The following is a 14,557-nucleotide window of genomic DNA, read 5'->3' as shown; positions in this document are numbered from 1 at the left end:
TTGCAAATGCCTTACAGTGAACAATTAAAAATCACATATTTTGTTATATAGCGTATAATCAAACATTGTTTAAATAGAATTTTACATATGTTAGTTGCTGGCATTCAAATACAGTTTGTTCAGAGCAGAGTATTTAAATCAATCTCACTGTATCCCAAGGGGATAAATGTCAACACAGTCTATTATTCCTCATGATAGATCCCTTACAGGTTTCAAAATCACTGAGATATAATCTAGCATCAGAACCAATGAGAGACATGATATCTTGCCGTGCAATTATATTGCTTGGATGGCAAAATACTCCCAGAGGAGGTAGTGATTTGAAAATATGGAGATTTGCAACAGATTTGGAAGAAGGAAATGCCTAAGTAATGAAACAAACAAACTTTAGGGGTAGAATTTTGCCCTTGGCGTGCAGGCTCAGCGAGGGCAGGCGGGAGCAGTTGGAAAGCCGATTGTCGCCCCGATCAGACCCATAAGACAATTTCACACTGGCGGGTCAATTACGGCCTGCCTAACGTGAAGTGTGAGCAGCAGCGCTGAGCTCTGCCTGTGCAGGCTGGGGGAGGTGGGCGGGATGGGCAAGCGTGACCTTCGCACACAGAGCTGCCTCAGGGAGATGAACTGATTTTAAAAAAAAATTAAACATTTCATAAATGTTATGAAACATATCCACTCATGTGACTCTGTCATGAGCAAGGACATGTTATGAATGAAAAAATAGGGGAGATTTTCTCCCCATCGTGAGAGCTGGGTGGGAGCGGACGCAGGCAGGTGTGCAGCCAATCACCGCCCGCGATCGGCTGCATGCCACCATTTTATGTGGGTGGGCCAATTAGGGCCCGCCCAGTGTGACACGCACGTGGAAGTGCTGAGCGCTTCCTGTGCGGGCTGGGGGGGAGGAAGGAGAGTCGGGGCCTGCGCTCTTTCATGCATGCATGCGGAAGAGCGCAGAAATCTCCCTGAGGCTTGGAGCTGCCTCAGGGAGATTATTTTCATTATGAAAACTTGAAAACAGGAATAGAAAAGATTATTCAGACATGTCCCCTCATGTGACAGTGTCACATGAGCAGGAACATGTCAATGAATTTTAATAAAAATTTCATTTGATTTATAAACCCTTCAAGAAACCTCATCCCACCTGTGGATGAGGTTTCATGAGAAATGTGAAGGCCGCCTGGGCTCTTCGCCTGCCCATCAACCTTAAGGTTGGATGGGCAGCCCAAACAATTAGTTTAATTGGTTGTTAAATGGCCTTAACAGGCCTTTGACAGTTTGGCGGGCACACAGCCGACTCCAGTGTGCACCCGCCGATCTGAAGATCGGAATGACGCACGGTGATGTCGAGATGCATGCCCAACATCACCGCGCGTCACTTTACGCGTCGGCGAGTGGGGCCTGCACCTGTACACCCACCAGAAGATTCAGGCCCTAAAGTTTTTATTTGAATTTTATTTGCTTTTGGAAGCCTCATCCCGCCCATGGATGAGGTTTCCAAAAAAAATGCAAAGGCACTTGACCTTTTCGCCTGCCCGCCAACCGTTAGGTTGGACAAGCAATGGAAAATTTCTTTTAATTAATTTTTTAATGGCCTTAATAGGCCTTGTAATTGTCGGCGGGATGCATGCCCGATGTTATCGCGCATCATTTTGCGCGAGGTCAGGTCGGGCGCGAGCTCGCCCGCGAGCTAAACATTTTACCCTACATTTTTACCCGCAGACCTCAATGGTGGCTTTTCATGCCATACCATCCCAATCCCACCTCATTAATCATGCATTCCCAGGATATACTCAGTTACAATGGCGGACCGGCACCAATTCGCCCGCCACACCATCACCTCTCTTCTTCATCATGCCAGGTGCCACATTTAAAGTACCGCTGCGTACACACCTCTCAGTGCTTCCAGCCCAGGACTGCTGCAAAGAAAACATAGGCCAGAATTTTCACATTGCCGTGTGCGGGCAGGCCCGACACACCGACGCTTAAAATGACGCGTGGTGACATTGGGCACGCATCCCGACGTCAACGCACGTCATTCAAATCTTTTGTTCAGTGGGCGCGTGCCAGAGGTGACTGTGCGCCAGCCCAAACTGTCAAAGGCCTGTTAAGGCCATTAATGAACCAATTAAAGTAATTCTCAGCACGGCCCATCCATGCTTAAGATTGGCGGGCAGGCGAAGAGCCCAAGCGGCCTTCACGTTTTTCAGGAAACCTCATCCAAGGGTGGGATGAGATTTCTGAAGATTTTATTAAATAAATAATTTTTTTTTTACAAATCATAAACATGTTCCAGCTCGTGTGACACTGTCACCTGAGGGGACATGTCTAAATAATTTTGCCTTTTATTTCAAACTTTCAATATGAACTTAATCTCCCTGAGGCAGCTCCATGCCTTAATTGGCCCACCCACATAAAATGGCAGCATGCAGCTGATCGTGGGCAGCGAATGGCTCATCACTCGCCTGCGCCCACTCCTGACCTGCCTACCTGACAGGCAGAAAATTCTGCCCATGGCCCCAAAAGGCAAGAAGACTGCAGCTGCCAGGTTTCGTGACCTGTCCCTTGAGGCCAAATGGACGCCATGGAGGCCCATTGTGATATCCTCTATCCCCACTTTGGCCACAGGAGGGGCAGCAACATCACCTCTCCAGATTGGTAGACGATGGCAGTGGGTGATCAGCACCAATGCTGCACACAAGAGGTTGGCCATCCAATGCAGAAACAGGATGAATGATCTCATCCGTGCTGCCAGGGTAATGTAACCATTTCGTCACTCTAAATTCACACACTCAAGCCCATCACACATTCACTGGCATCTCACTGCCAGCTCAAGGGACATCACAACTTACTCTCTCACACAACTCCTCACCGTCCATCTGGCCTCATCTCCCCTAGAGACTGCTTCCTCAGCCCTCAGTATTTTGAGGCCACATGCACAGATCAACTTGTGCCCCCACGCACACCCTGAGATACCCCCCTTCCCCAGTACAGTCCTCGCCCTGCAGCACCTTCCCTTGCCTGAGGCCACTTTTCCCCCTTCCCCAAGCAAGACCTCACTCTGCAGCCATTGAAAATCCACCTCCACCTTCTGGCTGGTCTGGTAGGTAGAGACCTGCCCTTGAGCCCCCCGAAAAGTGATGTGGTGCTGCCTGTGAAGCCTGGCGCTGATGACCGTGAGTGCTGCCCGATGCAAGGTAGGCAAACTGACCTCAAAATCCTGAGCGCACGTCACTTATGTACAGTTGTGAATCATGCCAACGTGCCCGGATGATCAAGCATGAGGATTGATTCCATTGGCTGGGTTTATAATGATATATGGATGTATTACAAAGCGGTTCCTGACATCTGACAGCGGGAAATGCGGCCTGCCATTGTCAGGCAAAGCGGATGATTGCAAACTGGTTTCACGACTTCATGCAATTGATTTTTGGCTTTCTTGCCATATTGTCTGCTCACCCCACCAAACACGCCTGACGCCAGTTGGCGTCGAAAATTTCATCCAAAATGTTATTTTTAGGGATTTGTAACTAAATCCTTCTAAACAAAACTACTTGGCCTGCATATCTGACAAGCAACACACAATGATAAGGATTGAAAATGCCACCCAAGCTTATAGTTCATTCTGACCTGCAAATTACATGAGAAAATTGATGACTCACTGAAAAGGTTGTTATGCTTAATGGTGTTAGGTTATTTGTAGCCACAATTACAGATGTGAAACCGGCTCAGATTTGAAACAATTGCAGGAAAATTAAAATGGTTACAGAAAATTGTCACTGATTTAACAGATTGAGAAAAGAAAATAACAATAAGAAAGAACAACAACAGCTTTGTTACTTAACTCCCAGCAAGTGAATGCTTCAATAATGTTACGCTACTCCCAGCCAGTTAATGCTCCAACATTTTTACCTAGCATTAGAATTCTCAAACATGTTATCCAAGATGGCCATAGAGTTTGCAGACTCTACTACTGATGTGCAGTTGTGCTTCCAATACTCGATCATATTCCTCCTCCTAGGTTTTCTCTTACCCTTGACTGCAGAATTGGTCTCTCGCATCTTCAAGAAAACCTTCTGATGTGTTCAACCTTTTGTATCCCCTTTGCAATGATGGACCGTTTGTTACATTGTTAAAGCCTTATTAACCTGCCAATAATTGTCTTAGGAGAAAATGTCCAAAAACCTGTTGTACCTTTGTTTAAGTAAAGCCTGCTTCATCCGTCCATCTTTTTAAAACTCCTTTTAGTGAATTTCAATCATGGTTAAAAACTGTGGCAGAGTTGGCAACTTTCAAGATACCAAACTCCAAACTATTATCTTGTCTTCCTATCAGAAGTTGCTAGCAGATGATTCTTGTTCTAGCAGCCTCCAAAGCCTATAATAACATAGCCATGCTGCCTTCTAGCAGTGCCCTTCTGTAAATGTCTCAGTCCAGCATGTTTAATTTTAAAAGAAAGATAAAAAAGCATTTCTTCCAAAAGCACTACTTCTATCTTCCAAAGGCATACTGGTTGAATGTCAAACTTAAAAATTATGTCAAAAGCTTTTGCTTTTGTCCTACAGATTACTGAAAATAAGCAGATTTGCATATGATTCATAATATATAAATTTCATTTCTTGATGAACACCATAGGAAATAGCACTGGTGCTTGACTTGAACATGGGCATGGTTGAAGATGCCTTGTAATATGGAAATACTGTTAAGCAGACCATAATCAAATGTAAGATGCATAACCAAGCTACTGTCAATGCAGACTTGGTGAGTTGCTACAGTGCATCTTCCAGTTGGTACACACTGCCATCAGGTGATTCGATTGTGGAGGGAGTGAATGTTTAAGGTGGCGGATAGGGTGTCATTCAAGTGGGCTGCTTTGACCTGGATGATGTTGAGGTTCTTGAGTGTTGTGGAAACTGCACTCATCCAGGCAAGTGGAGAGTATTCCATCGCACTCCTGACTTGTGCCTTATAAGAGGTGGACAGGATTTGGGGAGTCAGGAGGTGGGTTACTCGTCACAGAATTCTCAGCCTCTGACCTGTTCCTGTAGATACACTATTTATATGGTTGGCCCAGTTAAGTTTCTGATCAATGGTAACTCCCAGGATTTTGGTAGTGGGGGATTCAGTGATGGCAATGTCATTGACTGTCAAGGTGAGTTAATTCAATTCTCTTGTTGGAGATGGTCATTGCCTGGCACTTGTGTAGCGCAAATGTCACTTGCCAGTTATTAGCCCAAGCCTGAATGTTGCCTAGGTCTTGCTGCAAATGGACAAAAAATTCTTTAGCATCTGAGAAGTCGCAAATACTACTGAACACTGTGCAATCATCAGCAAACATCCCCACCTCTGAGCTTACAGATACCTTTCCAAATAGAGTCTGACCATTCACATATATTGAATCAAATATTGCCTGGAGGAATTTAATGAGAACATGGGCAAAAATGAGTGAACGCTATACTAATGCTAACACACAAAATTCATGCACACTAACACATGCATAGTACAGATGCTAATTCCAATCAGTTGAGTAATTACAGCTTTATATTTGCCTGATAGATTCACGTCCCACATACACAACACATTAAATTTTATTTTGAAGCATTTTAATCATGAAAATTATGCAATAGGAGCAAATCCTTCAAGCTAACATTATTTTCTATAAATCTGCTTATCCCTATATATCATTTTAAAATATTAAAACTACATGCCTTCTGAACTCGGATCAGTTCATTTTACAATGAAGACATCTGATTTTATTTTTCTAGATTACTGCACCTCAGCTCAACAAAGTTCAAACTCACAATTATTTTCTCATCCTGCCTAGATATGAATTGCTTAATCATTAACTCATGCCACAGCCCTTGAAAATTGAATTTATATTTTCATCAGTTTATAGCTGTTCTACATAATTTCTGCCACACTCTCTCACTTTTAGTACATTTTTGTCATTGCTTCCATAATATTTAATTTCATAGATGCCCCATTTGTTTCATTTTTTTATGTTGTTTAAATTTTCTCTTTTTCTTTGTCTAAGCCAGTTTCATGGTATAAACGTGGCTGATAAACTGAGCACAGTATCAAAGAGTGTTCTCATGCTGCATCTTCCGTGTCCTAAATGTTGTTTATGTAGAAGTTTGCACAGATTCCAATTAAAGATAAAAAAGAGCCTATCATGAGAAAAATAATGCATCTCATTTGCAAAAATAATGCTCTTTGATGTGATAATGAATCGCTGCTAATCATGTTTTGATTTTTGCCTAAATCCACAGATCATAATGAGATTTTTAAAGTACAGCATTTTAAAGGCTAATTGCGTAATTCATAAAGAAATAAGAAGTCACTGTCATTCCCTGCAGCACAACTTTAGCATTCAACAGTCTCCGGTGTTTTGCTTTTTCTTGTACAAAAAATGAAACAAAGTGATCATTTATTCACAGCTGTTGTTTTTCTCAAACCCAAATGTAACACCGAAAAACTTACCATTGTGAATTAAAATAACATTTAGTTCTTTACCTTCAACCTGTGAAAACCATTTACTTTAATGGAAGCAGCTTTTCAGATAATTGTTAAGTTAATAAAGCCAGATACACAAATTTGCCTAAAGTGAGATGTGGCACTGTATCTACAAGAAGACAATAATTGACTTGAAGGGAAAAAAAGGAACTTGCATTTGTTAGTGCCTTATCATATCCCCAGGACTTCTCAAAGATATTGCACTTTCAATGAATTCCTTTTTTTAAGCACAGTCACCAATGTTATGTAGGCAGACACCATAGCTAGTTTTGAACATGACAAGGTCTAATAATCAGCAAATTAATAAATACTCAGCCCTTGATGGCATTGATTGAAGGAAAAATGCTAGCAAAGCAACTGGGAAAACTCCCTGCTCATTTTCAAACAGTGTTGAGGAATCTTTTACATCTTTCTGTTTAACAGTTCATTTGAAAGAAAGCACATCTGTCAATGCAACATTACTTGAGTATTATTATCATAATACTCATGTAGCTAGGTTCTGGAATGGAGCTGCAACCCATGACCATTGAACATAGAGCTGAGGCTGCTACCTAGTGAGCAAAACAGACACTCTAGTTGCCAGTAAGATGTACCATTAAATAGGGCTAATGGCTGATGATGTATACCCTGGCCCTGAAGTTCCATGGGGCTTCTTCCAGTATCCATAGGTTGGCTGATCTATCAATGTATAAGGTTGAAAATAACCGTTTAAAGGATTTCACTAGGACTACTACAGACCTCCTCCAAAAGTTACAAGTGACCTGGAGAACCTCTGTGGAATTTCCCTTGTTCAGAGGGCATTTAAGAGTCAACCACATTGCTGTGGGTCTGGAGTCACATGTAGGCCAGACCAGGCAAGGACAGCAGATTTTCTTCCCTAAATGGCATTAGTGAACCAGATAGGTTTTTACTACAATTGGCAATGATTTTGTGGTCATCATCAGATTTTTAATTCCAGATTTTTATTGAATTCAAATTTCACCATCTGCCATGGTGGGATTTGAACCTGGGTCTCTAGATTACTGGTCGAGTGACAATACCACTACGCAAGAAGGCCAAAAATTGGTGTCACAATGTTGTGAAACCAGTTTGAGATCATCAGCTCAGCCCATCGATGGCGGGCTGCATTTCCCACCATCGGGTGTCATGAACCTCATTGTAATACATCTGCATAAGGCTAGCCCACTAGACTCAAAGCCAACGGTGATGTGTTTCACAACAGCACATAAAGGTGTGCACTTGGTGGGCTGCACTTTGAGGGAAATTGGAGCTGAATGCACAGTAATGTTGTGGACCGCTTGTGAGGGACGCCTGTTGGACTTCAAGGTTGATGCGCGTTTTGAGGGAAGGGGCGGGGGGGGGGGGGGGGGCTACAAAAGCTGCCCTGCACTTGAAGCAACTTTGGTGGGTGTGGGGGAGGAAAGCTGAAGTGACCTTTGAAAGGGGGCAAAGGTTGTCTTGTGGTTGAAGATAGCGCACAAACACGTGAGGGGTGGGCGAGGGAAGCAGCCACGCATTATGGAAAATCTTGTATAAAGTGACCATTCTCTGTAGCTGAGACAGTTCGGGCACAGCCATGTTGATATGATTGGAGTTAGGCCTCTAGCTTATCTGCCCACTCAAGCAGTGCAGAGGCATGAAAGTGCCACCACATGCTCCAGAGGTTTTCACCCTTGGCACAGACTGGAAACTAATGAGTATTTTAGTGGACTGCAAACCGTTGGACAACTGGGCAAGTTGTACAATCTTTTTGATAAAGTTGTTCATGGAGCGGTCAATAGTGGAGGTGCTCACAGCCCCTTGCAATGTCATCATCCTGGTTTGGACCAGTCTCCCCCATGGTTTAAGCTAACAGCACAGCCTTGCAGTGTGGGTTAGGAGAATGCCTGCACTTGAGCTGAGAGCACAGCATGCAGTCCAATGGGCAAAGCTGCTGCCAATTGTTCAGGTGGAGTGGGGCAGAGATGAGTGGAGTTTTGGGCAGCCATGCAGCATACTAAACTCTGGCCATCCAAGTGGTGGCCAGCACTCTCTTGGATGAGTTAAGGGGCCTTCAGACTTAACCAAGAGAGGTTCTTAGTACACCCAAGCTAACCCATGCGCCTGTCTCTTGCAACCTGTGGGAGCAGTACATCAGTAGCATGGAGCCTGGTGACCTAGTTGTATGCCGTGTGACATACAAAGAGTGAAGATGACGGAGAAGAGAGTGACAGATGTGCCTGGCTGTGCAGAGGGAGGAGCAGTACTCTCTGGAGGAAGGGGTGGCTGGGACTCCTGCACATGCTGCTGAAGAGCTACTGTGAGCCATCGCTGGTTGGTGCCTAGCTGGACCCAGGGCCTATAGACACCGCCTTTCATTCCTGCAGATGACTGAGAACCAGTGTCGCCGAAGACTGTGCATGTCTCGCAAACTCGTTGATCACATCTGCCACTTGCTGCAGGATTTAGTGCCACATGAACATGGATGGCATCCACTGCCAGTGCCTGTGAAAGTGACAGCGGCACTCAATTCCTATGCCAGTGGCTCCTTTCAGATGACCTCTGTGGGATATCACAAGCCTCCACGCACAAATGTATCCATGAGGTCACAGATGCCATCTTCGAGAGGGCACACAGCTTTGTGTATTAACTGTCCTAACTCTAGCGCTATGCCTGGGTGCATACCTGACACCCTCAGCGGAGGTGGACGCAGCCTGCTGACTGCTATGCCCCGTCTGTGATGACCTTGACTGGTATCCACTGGAGGGCTGAGACCTGGAGGGCCCCAGCCTACACTAGGGGTCCTGCAATGTGGTATTGGCATCTCCTCAAGTGTGAGCTAGAGCTGCAGGGGTCAAGGAGAAGGGATTCAGATGGGCTGCACACTCCCAGAGTTACCTGAGTGATGGTCCTGGGATGGGAAATCCCTCCCTATGGGTGTCCAAGGGCCGTTGGCTGACTCCTTCAGGAGCATGGGTGGCTGGAGTGAGATTGAGCTGCCCCTCACCCCTCTTGTGTACACACTGTTGGAAACCAACTAACTGGTGTCAGCGATGGAGCTCAGCCTGTGCGGCAGTGCAGAAGCAATGTCCTGGACCAAGGTCTCCATGGAGGCCGCTATCCCACCAGTGACCTCATTGCGTTGGCATGCCGGCGCTATCGCCTCAGCCTGAAGACAGACAGACTCCTCCATTGTGCCTTGTAATCTGAGGAGTGCAGCGGACATCCTTTCCTGATTTTCCTGAGCTTGCCTTTGCAGCTCCAGCAACTGTGACATGACCGAGTCCAGAGGCTCGTCATCTTACTTGGATTCAGCAAATTTCTGGCCTTTAGCCCTCTGAGTGTCGGAGACCTGGGAAGTCTCTGCTATCTGCTGTGGATCAGACAATGTGATGTGCTAACCAGCTTGTGATCCTGAGGATACTCTAAAGCTAGGTCCCACTGAGGTGTGAGATTTTTGAGGGGCCATTATGTCTGCAAGGATGGCTGCCTGGGGATAAGGGGTACACACTTAAGCACTGGATGATGACACCAGTGCGTTGCCCTCAGAGTCGTTCCGAGGAGAGGTACAACAGTCCTCACAGGTCCACACGCTCCCTTACAGAGCAGACCACAGGGCTTCTGAAAATGTGCTTCAGATGCTTGGACCGCTCAGTTGGCTCCCTACATTACACTTCCAGAAGGGTTTGCCACATCATCGTAGTGTGTTGAGCACTTCACAATCTGGCTCTGCAAAAAGGAGAACCCTTGCCAGAGGATGACCTAGAGGAGGATGAGGGCTCACCGGAGGAAGAAGATCCAGAGGCCCAGGAATCTCAGGAGGCTACAGAGTCAGTATGAGCATGATCATGCCATGGAGGAAGGAAGATATGGGAGATGTTAATCGTTGACAGGTTCCATGAAGAGTAAAGTTAAGTGAGGGAATATGGCCACATCTCTTCTAGCCCTCAATGCCATTTCCTTTCAACTCAGAGGATGTCCATCCACTTGCAGCGAGAACGAGTCCTGCATTCACACTTGCCTCATGAATCACCAGGCCATGACCCTTGCGTTAGTTTGTTGATCCCTGTAATCAAGTTCACTCTGGGAACTGAGAACCCAATTTGGAACAAGAGCAATGCAAAAGAAGACTGGAAGCCTTCATCACCATCTAATGATGCAAATACAGCTGTGACTGAGATGTGGACATGCCCAGGGATCTCCTCCTCCTGTGCATGTTCTTTCTTCTGCCACTACCACTGAGGAGACACAAATGCCGGGAGATTATCAATGTTGATGAGCTGCCCTCACTCAATGGTGTTCCTTGAGGAAGAAGGGCTAGAAACACTTACATCACACTCTTCCAATAAAGGTTTAAATACATCTCCCTGACATCACACCAGGGTGCGGAAGTTGACATCACAAGAATATGAATCTCACAGTGGGACACGATCGCTGACTGGGAGGAAGGCTAAACCTTGAAATAAGAGGATTCCAAACTACAAAATCACATCGCCTTGAGTTGCCCAAAACATAACTATCAAATGTATTCACAAAAGTGCAATTTCTTTACATGTATAGCACACCCGTGACCTAAAAGTGACTTAAATTTTTCTTAACTTTCCTAACTCTAGTGCTATGCCTGGGTGCAGCCCCGACATCTGCAGCAGAGGTGGAGGCAGCCTGCTGACTGCTACACGTTGATGTCTGTGATGACCTTGGCAGATGTCCTCTGGAGGCCCAAAGCCTGGAAGGCTCTGGCCTGATAAGGGTCACCTACTCAGGGGCAGAGGTGCCCTCAACGGCCTGAGAAGCTGGAGTGGATGGGGTCACAGGCAGAGGAGACTGTGAGTAGCTGCACACCCTTAGAGTGTCCTGCAAGGAGGCCCCCAGGGGTGTCTGGCTGATGCTCATCCTCCCTGTGGGTGCCCGAGGGCCCCATTCTGACTCCTGCAGGAAATGGTGCACCTGCAGTGAGGTCAAGGTGCCTCGTCCCCATGTTGCCTACATCTTGATGGTGCCCACCAGGGTGTATGGCCCAAGAATGCAGGGCCAAGCACAAATCCACCATGGTTGTCACTAGTCTTCCCATGGTGACCTTGAGGCGCTCGCACGTCGGAGCCACGACATCAAACAGAATGCGAATGGACTCTTCTATCATTCACTCTAGTATGCTGAGTGACTGTCGAATCTCTGCCTGATGTTCCGCTGCCTGTTGTTGCATCTCCAGCATTGAGTTGGCGGCCGCTTCCAGAGACTCGTCATCTGACTGAATCAGGCATGTGGCTGGTCTCCAGCAGCCCTCTGAGTGTCGGAGACCTGGGCTGTCCCTGCCTCCGACTGCTGCAGGGATGTGTCAGTGAGGTGCCCCCAGAAAGTGAGACTGAATCTAATCTACAGCTGTGCTCCACCAACGTGTGTGTCTCTGAGCTGGTGGAGGGTGTGTGTGAGCGCCATGATGATTCTTCTGGAGCTTTGTCCTCAGGTGAGGTCTGGGGTCTCCCACCGGTGGTGCTGGAATGGTTTGGGGACTTTGCTGTGCTTGTACCAAGAAAATAGAAAAGAGAGTTTCAGTAAATGAACATGAGCTAGATAAGACTACACGTGACTCACTGTGAATGTCAGGATTTGATGAGATGATGGAGTTAGATTGGTGGGAGAGGCTGAACTCCCCTTCCCCATAGGAGCGACCCCTGTCATCCCCAGCCAGTTCGGCTGCAGCTTCCTCGAATTCACCAAGGGTGAGGATGTTAGATGTCCCTCCCCTGGTCTGTGGTCTCTTGTACCTATTGTGTACCAGCTTGGCTAGTATGAAGAAGAAAGAAAAGCATATGATGAGTAGGGATGGAGCAGAAGGTGGGTGAGATGCATGTCTCTTGTGTGTGTCTCCTCAGGAGGAGCAGAGGATGGATTGTGAGCAACATGTTCAATGGGATGATGGTAATGTGAAAGTCTCGGTGAGAGAATGAGTGTTGATATGTGTCACCTGCTAATGGTTGTGTGAGATCCCTAAAGGGAGTAGCTGTATGAGTGCATGATGCCATGATGAGAGTTTGATATTGGAGAATGTTAAAGGATGACTTAACCTGGCAGAGCGGATGAGATCATTCATCCTCTTCCTGCACTAAATGGCATTTTGGGCGCGGTTGTCAGCCGCACTATCTAGTCACTTCATAACAGATACTTGTAACTTCCCCACATCCATTTTGTTTTATTCATTCATAGAACATGGGTGCTGCTGGCTACCCCAATATTTATTGCCCATCCCTAACTGCCCTTGAGAAGTTGCTGGCAAGCTGCCTTCTTGAACCGCTGCAGTCCCTGTGTGTATGGGAGGGAGTTAAGGAGGGAGTTCCAGGACTTTGACCCAGCGACAGTGAAGGGACAGCAACATATTTCCAAGTCAGGATGGTGAGTGGCTTGGAGGGCAACTTGCAGGTGGTAGTGTTCCCAAGAATCTATTGCCTTTATCCTGCTAGATGGTAGTGGTCATGGGTTTGGAAGGTGCTGTTTAAGGAGGCTTGATGAGTTCCTGCAGTGAGATGGTACACACTGTAATTGTTGGATTAATAGCCCTATAATATCTTAGTTTATCTCGCTTACCTGAATTAAATAATAGCGTGATCTTGGCAATTTTCCAATTGAAGCGTACAATTTCTGAATTTAGAGATTTTTGGAGGATCATGACTAACACATCAACAACTTCCTCACCTACATCTTTTAATACACTGGGCTAGAAATCATCAGGTCCTGGAGATTAGTTTAATTTTAGTCACATTAACTTCTTCATCATCATTTTTTTTACGACTATTAAATCTAGTAATTTCCTCCCTTTGATTTATTTTTACTTTTCTTCATATCAGACCAGGAGAAATGAAAGCTGAGCATTAGTGGAGCCCAATAAAAGGGGTGACAGTACAGGCCCCAGAGCAGGAGGAACGGCAGCTGAGAGAGAGCAGAGCGGGATGAATATCACCACAGCAGAGCAGACTTGTGACCAGAAGAAACACAGGCAAAAATTGAAAAAGGGTGATGTTAGAGTGAGGCCAGAGTCACTGTGGAGCTTTAGGAGTGACAGAGCCCTTGTGAACTCAGATCATTATCCAGGGTAAGCATTGATGCAAGGATCTAAGATCTATGACAGTGAACTTGAATAATTAAATGAAGTTTTAAATGTCAAGTTTGTTTTTAAAGTCTTAGGTTTCATTTCTCACCCAATACCTAAAATATTCACTTCCTCCACCACCGGTGCACAGTGACAGCATTGTGCACTATATACGAGATGCACTGCAGAAACTCACCAAGTCTCCTTCGACAGCACATTCCAAACTCACCACCTCTGCCACCTAGAAGGAGAAGGGCAGCAGATACATGGGAACACCGCCACCCACAAGTTCCCCCCCAAGCCACCCACCATCCTGACTTGGAACTGTCTTGTCAGCTGTCCCTCGATGTGAGAATGGTGTCTACTTTGGATTGTGAGTTTCTGCCGTGGATCTTAATGCAACTGAATGTGCTGATTCTCAATCCACAGACCTTTGTGAACATGGGGCAGGACATTCCATGAGGTAATAGGATCAGGAGCGCAGGATTTGCTTCCTTTTCTTTCCTTCTCTGCTGCCAGCTCATCCTTAAGACATTGTGACTCAAAGCATGATGCAGCTTGATGGATAAGTTGAAGGCATTCTGAATGATTGGATTGTGGAGACCTTTGTTATCAAACACTCACTGCTGTAGTTTGTAGAAAGCTAAGCTGGCACAGCTGATCCCATGTTGGATCTCCTCATCAACTATGGCCTTTTGAGAGAGGTGGCTGCCAAGTTATGAAAAGTGGTCAACATATTCCAGAGCCTCACCTTCAACATATATGGGAGGTGGAATATTTGGCTGACTAAGTCTGTGTTGATATGAGTTTTGTTTTGACAACATTCAAGGACAGGCCAAGTTTCTTGTATGCAGAATTGAAGAGATTGAGAATGGTTTGCAAATCTGGGGCAGAGTGGGCAATGACACTGCAGCCACCTGTAAACTGTAGTTCTTGTATACATGTGTTGGTCGGTTTAGCTTTGGCATGGAGGCGACTGGAGTT

The sequence above is a fragment of the Carcharodon carcharias genome, chromosome 3 (genome assembly GCF_017639515.1).
Source record: "Carcharodon carcharias isolate sCarCar2 chromosome 3, sCarCar2.pri, whole genome shotgun sequence".
NCBI classification, from domain to species: domain Eukaryota; kingdom Metazoa; phylum Chordata; class Chondrichthyes; order Lamniformes; family Lamnidae; genus Carcharodon; species Carcharodon carcharias.
The sequence above is the reverse complement of the archived record's forward strand: the minus strand, read 5'-3'. Positions refer to the sequence as shown.